Raw genomic sequence first — 15406 nt, 5'->3', positions numbered from 1 at the left:
TCCTTCCTTCCTTCCTTCCTTCCTTCCTTCCTTCCTTCCTTCCTTCCCTCCCTCCCTCCCTCCCTCCCTCCTTTTCTCCCTCCCTCTTTCCTTCCCTTCTTCCTTCCTTTTTCCTTCTTTTTCTCTTTTTTAAAAAAGACTCGAGTCAATGATCACTTTAATAACACTTTTAAATTTAGATAATGTATTTACAAGTACTTCAAAAGTTGTAAAATGCTACAAAGATTATTAGTTTTAGAGAAACTCTATGAGAAAGCTAAAAAAGAAATCCTGTCTACCTCAGTCATTTAAAAAAATGTCCCATGAGCCCTGTTCACTGGCTGACACATTTGCACCGTGGTTCTTTTCGACTCACAGGTTCAGGAGCCCACGCTACCCATCCTGAGCCACAGTGGGGGCTGAGAAAGGGGGTCCATCAGTGGTGAGGCATTTCTCTTTTTTTTTTTTTTTTTTGAGACGGAGTTTCACTCTTGCTACCCAGGCTGGAGTGCAATGGCGCGATCTCGGCTCACCGCAACCTCCGCTCCTGGGTTCAGGCAATTCTCCTGCCTCAACCTCCTGAGTAGCCGGGATTACAGGCACGCACCACCATGCCCAGCTAATATTTTTTGTATTTTAAGTAGAGACGGGGTTTCACCATGTTGACCAGGATGGTCTCGATCTCTTGACCTCGTGATCCACCCGCCTCGGCCTCCCAAAGTGCTGGGATTACAGGCTTGAGCCACCGCGCCCTGCATTTCTTCATGGTCACGGGGCTGGGACGCCACGGGACTAGGGCTGGAGTCTCTTGATTCCCTGCCCAGATTCTTTGCACTGGCCTGGTGCTTCTCTTTTTAGGCCATTGAAACCATCTCCAGCCCTTCTCTACGGATATGATTGCCGAGACCAATGCAGCCCTTCTGGTTTGAGATGTCTGAAAAGTGCTGCCAAAACATCTAAATAGATGTCTTTTGAAACGTTTCTCTAAGTGAAGTTTCAGCAGGCTTCAAAGGATGGTGTTTCGGCTGAGTTCCAGTGTGGTTTACAGATTGCCTTAGAGGAAAGTAAATCAGCTGAGAAAAATGGACTTCACCCTTAAAGAGCTGACTGTGTTTAGGAATGCAGCTAAAATTCCTTCTGAGCTAGGCTGCAGATGCCTGGGAGATGGAGCTGGGGCTTCCACATCCCATCCAGGCTTCCATTCTGCTCGGCTGGATGCCCGGTCTCTTGTTCTGGCTTCACTTTGGGAAGTCCCTAGAAATGGGGTCTCTCACTGCACTGTGTTCCTGCTGGCTATAGGAGCTGCCCAAGAGGAGGATGAAGATGCCAGGCAGAGGCTGCAAGTCCTCCCTGTTCTGGGTTTGGTGCCTTGGTCCTGATCTGAGCTCTATGAAGTCTAGATTGTGTGTGAGTGGTAGCTTGCTCTTGAGCACGTGTAGGTACGAGTCCTCCCCATTCTGGGTTTGGTGCCTTGGTCCTGGTCTGAGCTCTGTGAGGTCTGGATTTTCTGCGTTGTGGCAGCTTGCTCTTGAGCACATGAAGGTGTGGATCCTATTAAGCCAGATGCAGCATATTGTCTCACCCTCAGAAGGAGATCCCAAATTATTTGTTGGTTAAATAAAGAAGCTAAAAGGGTCATGGTACTGACAATATTTCTTAGGTTTGATTTGTTTACTTCAGAAATGAATTCCTTTGATAGTTCTCAGGAAGAAAAATAAAAGGCAGTAAGTGTTAAGTACCATATGCTAACAGATGATGCCACAGGAGCACCTCAAAGGAGTAGGAAGGATGTGAGAGTAAATAAAGAGTTAAAAAGCTGTGAAAGTGAGTAGACTGTTGTTTGAGGAGCATGTCAAGGATGCTCTGGGTGGCATTAGGTGAGCCTGGAATTGCACCATCTGTGAGTGTTCGTGGCCTGTGCACATGCCGGGCAGGGCTCCGTGGTGCCTGCCATCTCAGTGGGGCCCAGGTCTCTGGAGGTTGGAGGTGAGATGGTGGTGTTTTGGGGTAGCAGCCCGATGCAAGACTGCTCCATGGAACAGCTTTTGTGGCCTTTCCATTGCAGTGTGTGCTTCACATCTTAGGGGAATGTGGTGGGATGCTGTCGTCCCCATATGTAATGAGTTGATGGCGGACTTTGACGAGTGAATGAAGAAGAGCTGGGTGCTTCATTAGGGATGGGCTGTGGCTCCTCCTGTGACTGCCCACTGCAGCGCTTCTGTTCTGGGAACCAAGCTGGGTCTGGCTGCACGTTTTCAAGGCCCAGTGACAAGAAGCAGACAAAATAGGAAAGAAGGGAATTTATTGCTGTAACCAGATATGGGGAGAAGGCTGGAGATAATTCCACCAGACCAACTCGAAGTGTTACAATTTTCCTAGTGCTTATATTGGTGGGGTTATGTGCCTATGTGCAGTATAGCATTTGCCCAAGTCTTTTGGCAACTAATTTTGTTTCACCTAGAAGGTCAGAGGCAAAAATTGCTTGCTAAGTCTGATTCAAAGGGCCCCAGTACCCTCAAGGACTGTCTACTGTGGTACCAGAGTGATTATTTCTATCTTATCTCCTTTACAGCTTGATCTGGAGAGCTGCCTTAGATTTTCCAATGAATCTATTCAAACAGCTGCCTCTGTTACCCTAACTTGTTTCACATTCTGCCAGTCCGATACGGGTCCTGGTGCTAGGAATGTAAGACTGCCTCTATTATTTTGACTTGCTCCATGTTAGGGAGAAGCCTATACAAGGCTCCTACTGACCATGTGTTTCATTTCTAGCTTTGATGTCTGGGCACCGATTTCCCCAGGTTTAAGTGTTTGCTCAACGTGAAGGCAATGCTGCGGAAATCTGTCTGTGTAACTGGAGTGCTCTGCAGGCCTGTCTGTGTGTGATGGTCAGGGAGAATTGGCCTGCCACACTTCCACAGGGAGTGCCCTGTCTGGTTATTCACAGAGTGGGTGACTCAGGCAGGTGGCTGTTTCCACGTTGTTATGGGATGGCATTGGACAGCCCTTCCAGCCCTGCTATGTCCTGTTCTTGGGCAGGCTTCCTCCTGGGTGGGTGACTTGTATGTCCTGGGATGTCACCTAGGAATGGATGGATGGAAGAGATGTGGGAATTTAGATCTGAGGATTCTGTCTGGAAGCAGAGTTGGCGCTGTCCTGAAACAGTGCTCTCTTGTGGTGGACATCTGAGGCTGGGGGAGTTCTCGGGGTGCTGTGCTGTGTTTGAGTTATGTTCAGGCCTCACTGGCTGCTGTTAGTGAGCACATGCTATGAGAAAGGTGCTTAACAGGTGATTCCATTTATCTTCCTGACACATACATTATCCTTACTTTACAGAGGGAGAAAGTGAGATTCAAAGAGGTTTGGGAGCTTGCCCAGGGACACAGAGCTAAACTGCAGAGCTCAGATTCACATCCCCACCTGTCTAATTGTTAAATGGAAAAGTTCTGTGTTATTACAATGGGCAATTTACTTTTTAAAATAGTGTCTTTCTATAAAGGCAGAAAGGGAAATTTCTACTAAGCACTTAATGCTTATACTTCCTACCAGGCACTGAGCGAAGCACTTGACAGGTAGATCCCCTTTAATCCAGACAGTAACCTATGCATCTGAATTACTGTTCCCACTCAATAGGGGAGAAAGCTGAGGCACGTAGTGTTCTAATCACTTGGCCAAGGTTCCATGAGGAGTATATGACAGAGCTGAGATTTACACTCAGGTCTGTCTGCCTGACTGCAGGGTGATGTGTTCCACTTTTGTGCTCTGGTTCCTTTGGTAATGCTAGCTGCTCTTGCCTCTTGACTGGGCACTTACTGTGCTCCAGGTATCTGAGCCCTTGACTAGCACAGCTCTGGGCTGATGAGAGAACTAGGGATCTAGAATCAGACCTGGTCCTGAGAAGCAGTGTGACCTTGGAAAAGTGACCTCACCGCTCTGACTTCAGTGTCCTCATTTATCAAAAGGAGACGACAATATCTCCTTTAAAAACCTGTGAGGATGAAGCCAGGCACAGTGGCTCCCAGCACTTTGGAAGGCTGAGGTAGGTGGATCACCTGAGGTCAAGAGTTCAAGACCAGCCTGACCAACACAGTGAAACCCCATCTCTACTTAAAATACAAAATTAGTGGGGCATGGTGGTGCATGTCTGTAATCCCAGCTGCTTGGGAGACTGAGGCAGGAGAATGATTTGAACCCAGGAGGCAGAGGTACAGTGAGCTGAGATCATGCCATTACACTTCAGCCTGGGCAATGAGAGCAAAAAACTATCTCAAAAAAAAATTATGATAATTAAATAAATATTTCATTGGTGCTAGATGCAGTTTTAAAAAATAAAGTCTTATATTGAGTATTGGTTTGTGTGCTTAAACAATGGGCAGAATGATCTAATATGTGTTTTAGAATCAGACAAACTGGGGTTCAATCCTAGACCTGCCTCTGTGTCCGTGAGCAAGTTACCCACCCCTTGAAGGCCTGTCTGCTTATTTGTAACGGTGAGAACAGGGGGTCCTAGTGCCTCCTTCCTGGTGGTAATGCCAATGCTCAAGGAGATAGTGAGTGTGTAGGTCCTGACTAAGCCCTTGGCAAGTGGTGGCCGATCCCACCGCCACTGCCACCACCACCAGCACCATGTTTTGTGTTTTGTTGCCTTACAAACCAACAGAACAAAATCAAAATTTGAGTATCCAGTTCCTCTAAAGGAACATGACTTTGGAGTGTCTGACCTACTCCTAGAGACAGAACTGACCTGGACTGAAATGTATATCTCGCCTCTAATTCTTGAAGGAGCCCATCTTCCATAACCAGAACTGCATCACAGAATTGTATTAACTATTAAGCTGGGGAAATACATTGTGGAACTCTTAAATATGAAAACCAAGTAATGCCCAATTAATGTGTTTAAAATATGTTTTAGCTACTATCTTTTTTTTGAGCAGCTGACAGATTTGAAACTGTAGGTCAATAAATTTCTATTAAAATTTTATTTGTTCTTATAAAATGGTGTCAGCCAACCTAAGGCCTGAGGGTGATCCTGACCCCATAATTCCTGCTTAGCTACTGGCATTGGGGTTGTTTTTATGGTTTTTTTCAATTATGCTCTTTTGTTTTTTTCTTGAGACAGGGTCTCACTCTGTTGCCCAGGCTAGCATGGAGTGGTAAGATCTTGGTTCACTGTAACCTCCACCTCCCAGGTTCAAGTGATTTTTCTGCCTTACCTTCCGAAGTAGCTGGGATTACAGGCACCCACCACCATGTCTGGCTAATTTTCATATTTTTGGTAGAGTCAGGGTTTCACTATGTTGACCAGGCTAGGTTGGTCTCGAACTCCTGGCCTCAGGTGATGCACCTGCCTTGGCCTCCTAAAGTGTTGGGATCAGCATGAGCCACTGTGCCTGGCCTCCAGTTATCCTGTTTTTGATATATTTTAGAATGTTTCAGTTTTGGCAAGCACTGAACAGTCAGCATGTTTACTGAAAAGTTCTCATCTTCATGGAAATTAAGTAGGTTTTGTGACCATGAAGGCAGCTTCCCACTCTCCTGGCGTGTTCCCAGATCATCTTCTCCTGACTGAAGGGGCTGTTGGCATGGAGGAGGAAGCTCCTGAGTACACGTGCCCAGGCAGTCAAACGCACGCATGAAAAGGAATGAAAACACCACAACATGACACCAAGTGCTTAGTTACATCTATAATATCTTTAAGGTTGAAAAATTATGCTCTGGGCCTGGCGCGGTGGCTCATGCCTGTAATCCCAGCACTTTGGGAGGCCGAGATGGGTAGATCACGAGGTCAAGAGATCGAGACCATCCTGGTCAACATGGTGAAATCCCGTCTCTACTAAAAATACAAAAATTAGCTGGGCATGGTGGGGCACGCCTGTAGTCCCAGCTACTCAGGAGGCTGAGGCAGGAGAATTGCTTGAACCCAGGAGACGGAGGTTGCGGTGAGCCGAGATCGTGCCATTGCACTCTAGTCTGGGTAACAAGAGCAAAACTCCGTTTCAAAAAAAAAAAAAAAAAAAAGAAAAATTATGCTCTAAGCACTATAAAAGTGGTCCAAATATTCTCTATGAGTTGACATTTACAAAATGTTCAAATTGATAAGCTGTTCAAATTGCACTGAAAATATAATCTGTATGTTTGTCTTTCCAACAACAAATATGCTGGTGATGGCAAACTTTCACTGTATATGTGGCAGTGCATTTTTTGGCTGACCCAGTATCTGGATGGCTTTTTATGACTTGTTTGGCCTGGGGTACCTTAGAAGCTATCCCTCCTCTGCCTCATCTCCCTGCATTGATGGGTGGCTCGGGCCATCCTGGGCCCTGGGCATGGGTGCTGGGGTTGGCAAGGGTGACATGGGTGGCCAAGGGTGGGCTGACAAGGCACTTCTCTTTACCAGGTGGTGGCTTGGGCCTCAGAGGCTACTGGGAAGAAATGGAGTACCACAAATCACTTAGCAGAAAGCTATAGAAACAGTGAGAAATTTCCCTGCCTGTTAGAGACATTGAAAGGCGTCCCATGGAGCTGCCTTGGCTGGGAATTGCCCAGGCCAGTGTGAGTCACCTGTGTGTACTGTGGCTTGTCTTGGAAGACAGTAGAATCTTGAAGGGTGGGATCAGTGTGGGCGTGTGCATTGAGATGGTATACAGATTGCCTGGAACAGCCTGTGCCAGGCTCCTGGAGGGCGGCACTGCTGTGGTGGTGATACTCAGAGTGTGGCTTGGCTGTGAGTTCTAGGTGTGGCCCTGCCTCCCCTCAGCTGTCCATAAGGTTTGGGGTTCAGTCCTTTCTGGAGTCTGACTTCAGGCTTGGTCTTCATCAGGACTCATAGGGCCTCCCTGCTGTGGCATCTCGCTCGGGGAGATTGAAGAAGGTGGGATTCTGAGTGTAGCACCCTGCTCATGGGCCAGGCAAGAGACCACTGACCTGGGCTTTGTGGGCAGGACTTCTGATGTCACCTCCAAATGACGTTGTATACCTAGAATCTAAGATTAAATATTCAAAATATAGCAGTTTTTAAGGCAACTTTCCTTTAGCATATCTATTTTTCTTTCTTAAACAAATGGCTTAGGAGCCAAAAATATCCTCCCCACCACCCAAAAAAAAGGCAAGTGCCCTGGACTATGTCCTGGGTGAGGTCCTGCTTAGTCAGGGACCCACACTACAGACAGAAGGTTTTGGTTCTCCCTCAGGGGTGTCCTGCTTGAGGCGAGATGGTGGGTAAGGGAGAGCCAGCATTCCAATTCTGGAGACAGCATCATCAGGTTGCTAGAATTCGGACATGACACTTTTTCTAAAAATGGGGGACCCTCACACTTCCCTTGGGAGCTGCAGAAAGGACTGATGAGCCATGAGCGTGTCTTAGGTCAAGAACTTGGCATCTGGTAGTCCTGCATGTTTTTCATTAACACGAGCTTTGTTGCTATCACTGTCAAAATCTAGCAGTTTCTTGAGGGTAGGCTTGAAAGCATCACTATCATTTATGTTACTGTAGTGTGAGATCTTCCCAGATTTCCACCTGACTCAAAATAACACATCAATCTTTATTCAATGCCTGTGTGTGTAACTATTACATTGAGTGCTATAAAGGAAATAAACAGACACATAAGTGAATGCAGTACATATACGAAGCCGTTCCATCCACTTTCATGATTCTAACTGGCAGCTGCATGCTTAAAGTTTCCCTCTTTCCCTGAGTTCTAGACCTGTGGTTGAAATGTGTGCTAGGTACCTGAGCTTCATCTCACATCCATGTCCCCACTGCTCCTCCACCCCGCATTGGCAGGGCTCGGCCCACCCACTCTGGATATTCCCTGGGCTTCTAGTGCTGCCATGTGCTGTCATTGCCCCTTGCCTTGCCAGTGGTGTGATGTGTCTACTCCTGCTTCCCAGTGAGACTGTGTGACCATTACAGATGGGGATGGAGACCATTCCTCTCATGGGAAGAGGCTGAAGCGTAAAGGGGCCTTAAGGAAGGAATTTGGGGTTTCTAAGACTTGATCATGGAACTGCCCTGAGCCTTAGTTTCCCTAACTGAACTTTGGGGACATAGTTTATTTAAAAATTGGAGAATTCTCTATATAAACTTAAGAAGCATTGTGTATGTGTGTGTGTCTTTGAAAGTATGTTACATTAGACTTTTTCTTTAATCTTTGTCTTTTTGGTGTGTTTTATCTCCAAGGATATTTGCTCATAAAATACTAATTATACTCCTCATTCCTCCACTTCTGAGTCTATAGCATATCATGTCTTTCTGACACTGCCCTGATTCTTAAATTGAACCAGACAGAGGGCCCAAGCTAAACAGGAAAAGGGAAACACTGGGAGCCCCCACAGGTCTCCCCAGGTCTGCTGTTTTTCAGACATAAAAAGAAAATGGGTAAAATGTGTTCCTGGGACTGTAGCCCAGTCCGATGAGAAGGCCTAGGAGTCAGAGGGTCAGCCCAGTCCTGCTGTGACTGGGCAGGCTGGGGCTAGTGCCAATTTTGTTCATGTCCATCTCGCCTTCTTTGCAGCTAAGCAGTGTTGTGTAGCATGACTGCATGCCCCAGGGGTCCTTTAGGGTTCCAGATTACTTTTCTTTTACAGTGATTTCTTCTCAGCAGAGCCTGGGTTACGGGGGATCTGTGTGGCATTCCCAACCCAGATCCATCCCCAGGGTCTCCTGGGCAGGGATGACTGAGTCCCTTCCCTTCCTGAGAGCACCCTGCTCTGTCATGAGGGCAGAGCCCCAGGCACACATTGCCTCTTCCACAGCAGGAATTTTTACCAAAACCACAAGTAAAAAAACAAAACAGACTGCCACTACCAACAATGAAGATGGAGAATAAGGGCTTTGTAAAGCTTCTGTTAGGTTCATATTTTTGTATCATTTTGCCTATAAATGCAGTATTTGCCATGGGAATTTGAAGACAAATGATCTATGTGTTTATGGCTTTCTAGGGAAGCTGTCCTGGGGGCCAGACTCTCCAGCTTTGGGAAGCTAGCTGTCTCTGGGGGGCACCTTGGGCAGGGTGGGGGACCTCGAGAGGCTCTTTTTGCCAAATGCAGATGAGGGGTGAGCCTGCCAGTGTTTGCGACGTTCCTGCATGACAATTCGTGTTTCGGAGGATCGTGCTTTGATACGGAATGTCTGAATCTTTATACAAACGTGTAGATGACATCATGCCGCAGCATTTATTTGTGAATAAAGATGCATTGATGCTTAAAAAACATAAAAGGAAGTCAGAGTGGGGCAGGCAGCCTGCAAGTACATTTGCTTTTTTTCCTTCCTTCTCCCTTAGGTCAATACTCCTAGACTGCAAAGTTGAAGAATTGACCTTCGTATTCCTCCTGCCCCACCATTGTGATGCTGATCCCTGTCACTGGGCCTGTGTCAGTTGACTTGTGTAGGATGCACAGGGTTCTTCCTCATACGGTGTCACAGTGTGATTTTCAGTGTTAATGGTCATAAATAATAATAGTCCTATAATTCATTCTTTTCTGCAATCACAATACTGTGATGGTGCTTTCAGGCTGGACTCATTGCCAGTCCTGCATTCCCCACTTCCATTTCTCAGTGGACATATATAATTATTGTCTTTTCCTGGAGCACTGTTTCTTTTTTTTTCTAAATATGTGCTCTCTCCATGTGTAGACCCTAAAATGACATGATATGGATTTTCATTTCCCTCTGCAGTGGATGCATCTCAAGGGAACTCTATGCCTTGCTCTTCCTATTCCAGAGAGATCAGGGAATTCCCCTCAGCTCCCTGGGAGGACGTGGGTCTTCTTTGCACTCCCACCTTGGCTCCTTTCTGAGGAAAGATGGGTGAATCTGGGAGAAGGCAGTGAGCAGGTCAGGCTTAGCCCCTCCTTCTTCAATAATTGTTCTTTTCTGAGGACCCTCAAGGTCACCTGCTCCTGTGGTAGGCCAGTGGCGATTCTCGGAACTGCCTAGAGCCTCTCTGGCTGCAGATTCAAGGCCGGTTCTTTCACGAGCTGTCTCAGTGGTAAGGCTTTACTCATCTGCTGTGCCTATTTTCCCATCTGCTTCTAACTCAGTTGGCAAAAATCAGTGTTATCTGTGGACCCAGGAAGCCCACAGAGAGATCCTCCCCAGACAGGACTCCAGCATTGAGGCTTTGGGTATTTTAGTCCCAGTCCTGCTCTGTAGGTATGGAGCTGAATGGTCAAATAGCCTAGACAGATGAGCTGTGTCCAGAGGTGATGGGGGACGTGTCCAGTGGGCAGGTGACAGACAGCTGCTCTTGCGTTTCTTCCCTATGCAGTGAGTGATTCTGGCTTGGAGGAGCATGGCTGTGCTGAGCTAAATTAAAACTGGAGGTGCCCTGAGCTTTGTTTTTTTTAAGGCCATGGTATTCCAGGTTAAAGATAGGAGTGTGTGTCTAAAATGAAATGTCCCTCTGTTCGGAGTGTGCTGCCGATGCCTCGCTGGGGCCTGCCATTCTGGAGGAGACAGAGCCTGTTCTAGTCCTGGGTCCTGCTCTGGCATGCACCCTGTCTTTGTGCTGAGTTCTGCTGGTTTTGATTTTCTGCAAGTACATTCTGTACCTGGATTTTTTTCAGGAAACACTTTTTTTTTTAAAATAATATAACATGTGAGGCAATTTAGGACCTCACACTCTGACCTCTGTGACTTGGCGTGTCAAGGTGTGAACAAGTGATGGTTTTGAGATGTGTATATTTGCAGCAAACCTGCTTTAAGAAAACTTACTACCTGAGTGACTGATCTAACAGACCCACACTTACTACATGATGATGGCCCTGCTAAACCTGGAGTGATTCTCCACTCCCTTGAAGGGGAAGTAGGAAGTTATGAAACTGTCAAACTCTTGGGGGTGGGGAGAAATAACAAGTGGTCCACATGGGTCAATCACCTGTAATCCATGAATGAATCCAACTTGGGAAGATCAAGTACTCACCTGTATAGACAGGTATGCACTGCCTCAGTTTTCTTTCCTCTTGCTGCAGAAAGATAGTCCATGAATATTCACCAGAAAGTGATTGTTGACTCTGTGATGGGAAATTAGGATTGGAGGGGCAGGAAGCCTGAGCACTCCAACTGTAGACACCAGTCAGAATTCTGCTTCTGTTTGCTGGAGATCTCTCCATAAGCATAAGGCCAGGTTTCATCTGATGCTGCCAACACTGCGTGAAGGGCACACTTCACTGTCACCAGGTGCCGACCTGCAGTGTGGTGAGGCATCAGAGCCATCCCATGGAGGGACCATAGGGGCACCTAGGGTCTGGGGGGCAAAGTGTACCCACTTTTAAAGGGGGTGGCTCATGGAACAGGGAGAGGCCATTTTTCTAAGGAATCCTACAATTCAACACCCTAAGCCTGTAACTCTGCTTAGGGTGTTGGTCTATTCCTGGACAGATGCCAGGATCCCTGTTTCTGCAGGGGTGCTTGCAAGTACCTGGAGTCCAGACAAGGATCCCTTGGCCTGGTCGGGGCAGCCTTGTTCATGGGAATTTCTCCTCAATGGTAGGAGGGTCCTACAGGGAATATGGCATGGACAATGGTAAATTCAGGGAGTTAGAGCTCCAGAAATTCAAGGCCTACAACTGCAGTTGGGGAGGCACATACTGGATCTTAGCAGGGTCCTGGAAGCCTGGGCTTTTTAGTCAGACATGCCTGGCTGAGCCCTGGCTCTGCCACTCAGCAATTGTGTGACCTTAAGTAGGACCCTTAACCTCTCCAGGCCTCAGGTGACTCTTGTAAAGGGCATGGTTGCTCATCGTGCACACCTTACCAGGTGGATTGGAGGCCTGGATGAGGTGATAGCACACCTCCTGCCACTCCAGCTTTCATTCTGCTGGTGGATAGGCCGTGTGGCCCCATGACCTTGTGTTGGTGGCCCCCGCTGTGTCTGCTGACTCTGACTCAATTCTCAGGCTCTGCTCAATTGTCTCCCCATGCCACAGGGAAAATAGCTTATGGTCGTCCCTGTCTCCAACAGATGAGATGGGGCATTCGAAGCACTTGTTGTAGTCCCTGTGGCATAATGTGCTCACTGCACATGTGAGCCCTGCTGTCCTGCACAGTGGCGCTGGACCCCTGTGTAGCAGGGTGGACTTGGAGCTGGCCCTCCCGATTCACACCCTGGCACCAGCACTTCCAGGCTGCATGACCTTGAGCAGATGATTTCTCACCAGCTCTATTTTCTCACCTGTAAAATGAGACAGTCACAGGGTTTTGGGGGGTTAAATGAGTGAATTCATGCCAGGTGCCCAGAACCCACACCCAGCACAGAGTAAGTACTGTGCATGGGGTAGCTATAATTGGCTTCCCTAGCACAATGCATGACACATGATGGGTCTTAATATATCTATATGAATAATAAGGGCAGCAGAGTGTGGGATTATAGTGAGAGCCGAGCTGAAATATCAGACTGTGGAGTCATCTTCCTTTTCTTCCCAAAACCCTCTCAAGTTTCCTTGAAGTGCTGATAACTTATAGTGGCCAAAGCTGAACAGTGCCTGCTAAAAAAGGTCTCCCTGAGTAGAGGACAGAGGAAGGACTGCTTCCTGCCCTCCCAGGCTCTGATCCTCAAGCTTCTGTCTCTTAGAGACCTAGAGACAGGGCAACGCTGTGTAGAGTGAGGACGGCTTTCCTGGGATCAAGCAGGGTACATCTCCTCTTCCCCTTCGTCTGGTCTTGTCTGTGTTTCATGCTCAGGCAGCTAATTTGTATTTCACAGATTCTTTTTCCTTTGGCTACTGTTAAGGCAGATGGGAAAGGAGGTTTTAATGAATTAATGTTTTCTTTTGGAGATTAAGCTTTCATTATAAATATAACTGCTGACACACAGCCTTCTGGTACTTACATATCATTTGCCAGTTAGGATAATGGACTGAGAAAGTCCCTTGGAAAGTGACATGGCCAAAGTTAAGCCTGTAACTCAGCTTAGGGTGCTGGTGAGTGAAGTGCTTTGCCAACTGGAAGCAACATATATTAAGTCTGCCCACAATATGCCTGTGCTTAGAGGTCTGAAAATATTCATGACCTTTGAGAAAGGGAGATTAAAATTAGTAGGCAGAAATGCTGCAGCCAGCTCTAGTTAGTTTGTGATGTGGTCATTCCAGAGTGTCTGCCATGCTGGCCACATGCTTCTGGGACGGCTGCAGGGCAGAAGGCTGCCTGCTTAATTTTAGAGTTAAACAAACGTAACGGTGAAAGCATTTATGATGGATCTGAATCTGGCAAGGCATGTTGTGATATTTCCATCATGATGTTTAGGGATCTGGATCTTCTGGACACTTTCTCTTTCCTTGTGTTGTTCTCTACAGGGTTTCTCCACCTTGACACTACTGACATTTGGGGCCAACACTTCTTCGTTAGCAGGGGTTGTTCTGTGAATTGTAGGATTCTTGGTGGCATCCCTGGCCTTTACCCACTAGATGCCAGTTGCAGTACCCCTAATTGTGATGGCAAAAGATACTCGTAGATATTGTCAGATGTCCCTTTTGAGGCAAACGTGGTCACAGTTGAGAATTACTGCTCTAGAGCTGGCCCTGAGATTGTCACAAAGGGACTAACAAACTGTCCATAACCCCCACCAGTACAGGGTATCGAGCTACACAAAGGTTATCAGTAATTCATTTCCCCAGGAAACATTATCCTGGAGTCCCAGTTGTGTGCCCAACTAGACCTGGAGAATACGAAGGGGAGTGAAATGAGCCTGGTTCTCTAAGCAGGTTAAGGAAATGGGTATTTTGATTGGGGCCAGAAGGCTTCCTCTTAAGTCATACTAACTGATCCTACTGCTGGGTCGATACTCAGAAAACCCTGTGTTCTGATGGTATCCTATGTGAAGGCAGGGAGCTAGTTAATCCACTTGGATCTAGAGGGGACTACAGATATATCAGTCTTAGGAGAGGACTTGGATAGTAAGTGGCTTGATTAAAACTTGGAAGATTTATTTAAGTAACAGGGAGTGGCTGAGGGAGCCACTGGAGAAAAGACACATAGATGAGCATGAGCAGGAGTGAATTTGCTAACAAAGCAAATCCAACCTACTTGGAAGGATCAAGGAAGGAAAAAACACTGGTGTGGGCGTAGGGGAGTGAGAAATATCAGGCCAAGTGAGGAAGACCTGGATTTTCTAAGCCATCTCCTGGGGAACATGCTATCTGTCTTACAGATTCATTGTTATGGTCAAGATAAAATCGGTGTAAGTATTGGGCTTCCCAAATGGAAGTCATTATTAAGGTCATCGTGTAGACAGTTTTCACAAGCAGACACTGTGAATAGAAAATAATCACTGAAATCAGATTTTGAGCAGGGGAGAATATTCTGGAAATGGCATATAGAATTAATTGGATGGGAAGGAGCCAAGAGGAAGGAGTGGTATAGCTGACCAATACCCATCCCCACCCCACCCCAGCACTAGAGGGGGAGCTGGTGGTGGAGAGGGCTCCAGGGTTACACTTGAGAAACATGGTTGGAGGAAGCCAAGATTGGCCCTGATTCCGTGATTAACTGACTGCAGTGAGATTCTTCCTGCCCCCTAACATGCTGGGAAGTGATGTGTGGTATTAAAAAAACACAAAACAGCATATTATACTGACAAGTATAGATCATGGCAAATTTCAAGGAACAAAGAAATCAGTGTTCCTAGGCATCTGGGTGAGTTGGTTACTGCAGTTCCTATCATGCTTGTTTTGAAAACCTAGAGTTTTTACTGTGAACTTACAGATCCAAATGCATTTGATGGGTTTCAGTCGGTTGCACTTAATGAACTTGAAGTTTGACTTGTCCCATTTTTGGCCACTGGAACCCAAGGAGGCTTCTGAATCATTGGTGTTCTCTTTAGTTTCCTCTCTGAGTGCTAGAGCAAGATGTTTCAGTTCATCTTATGCATTACCTGCCCCAGGTCTGGAATCAACTATTTCTTGAGGAAGCCCAGTTTGTTGCTGTTGCTAGCAGAAAATATTTCGAAATTGCAATTTGAGTGCTGCAGATATTTACTGCTACTGGATTGTCATAGTTTCTGAGCCTCCTTAGTGGGAGAAGCTGGAAGATATGTGTTGTATATATATGTATTTATTTACCTAGGATAAAGTAGCTCATGAAAATATAATGATACTTCAAATTCCAGTTCTGTGCCACAAGGTTTTTATATAATATCTTCTATATTACATCCTCATCTTATTTCTCTACCCTTATGTGTCCAGGTTATCAAGAACACAAGAGTGGATAGAATTAGAATATCCCATATTTACCCACTTGAATTTATATCACTCACACAGTAGTATCAGAATAACAATACTACCAACAGCAATATAACTACTGAGAATGTTTTTTTTTTTTTTTTTTTTTTTTTTTTTTCCTTTTTTATTTTAAAAATATTTTTATACATTTTTTTATTTTATTAACACTTTTAATTTTATTACATAATGGTTACTTTCTTTTTCTCTTTTT

The 15406-nt window shown here is 46.2% G+C and overlaps 1 protein-coding gene and 1 long non-coding RNA gene across 12 annotated transcripts in view; one reads left to right on the top strand and one right to left on the bottom strand.

Annotated features, from left to right (window-relative positions):
- The window catches only part of FHOD3 (formin homology 2 domain containing 3), a 490075-nt gene that overhangs the window by 78722 nt on the left and 395947 nt on the right, over positions 1-15406 (top strand). The window lies entirely within an intron of this gene.
- LOC116528240 overlaps positions 14826-15406 on the bottom strand; it is a 26354-nt gene continuing 25773 nt past the window's right edge. The window contains exons 3-4 of the long non-coding RNA XR_004258935.1: positions 15390-15398; positions 14826-14898 (exon numbers count right to left, since the gene is read on the bottom strand). This is a non-coding gene — a long non-coding RNA (uncharacterized LOC116528240). The remainder of the gene's footprint in view (positions 14899-15389; positions 15399-15406) is intronic.

This window comes from Sapajus apella, unplaced genomic scaffold, assembly GCF_009761245.1.
Source record: "Sapajus apella isolate SASKATOON/1434 unplaced genomic scaffold, GSC_monkey_1.0 scaffold57, whole genome shotgun sequence".
Taxonomy (NCBI): Eukaryota; Metazoa; Chordata; class Mammalia; order Primates; family Cebidae; genus Sapajus; species Sapajus apella.
Note: the sequence above shows the minus strand (reverse complement) of the source record. Positions and strands in the feature narration are given on the sequence as shown.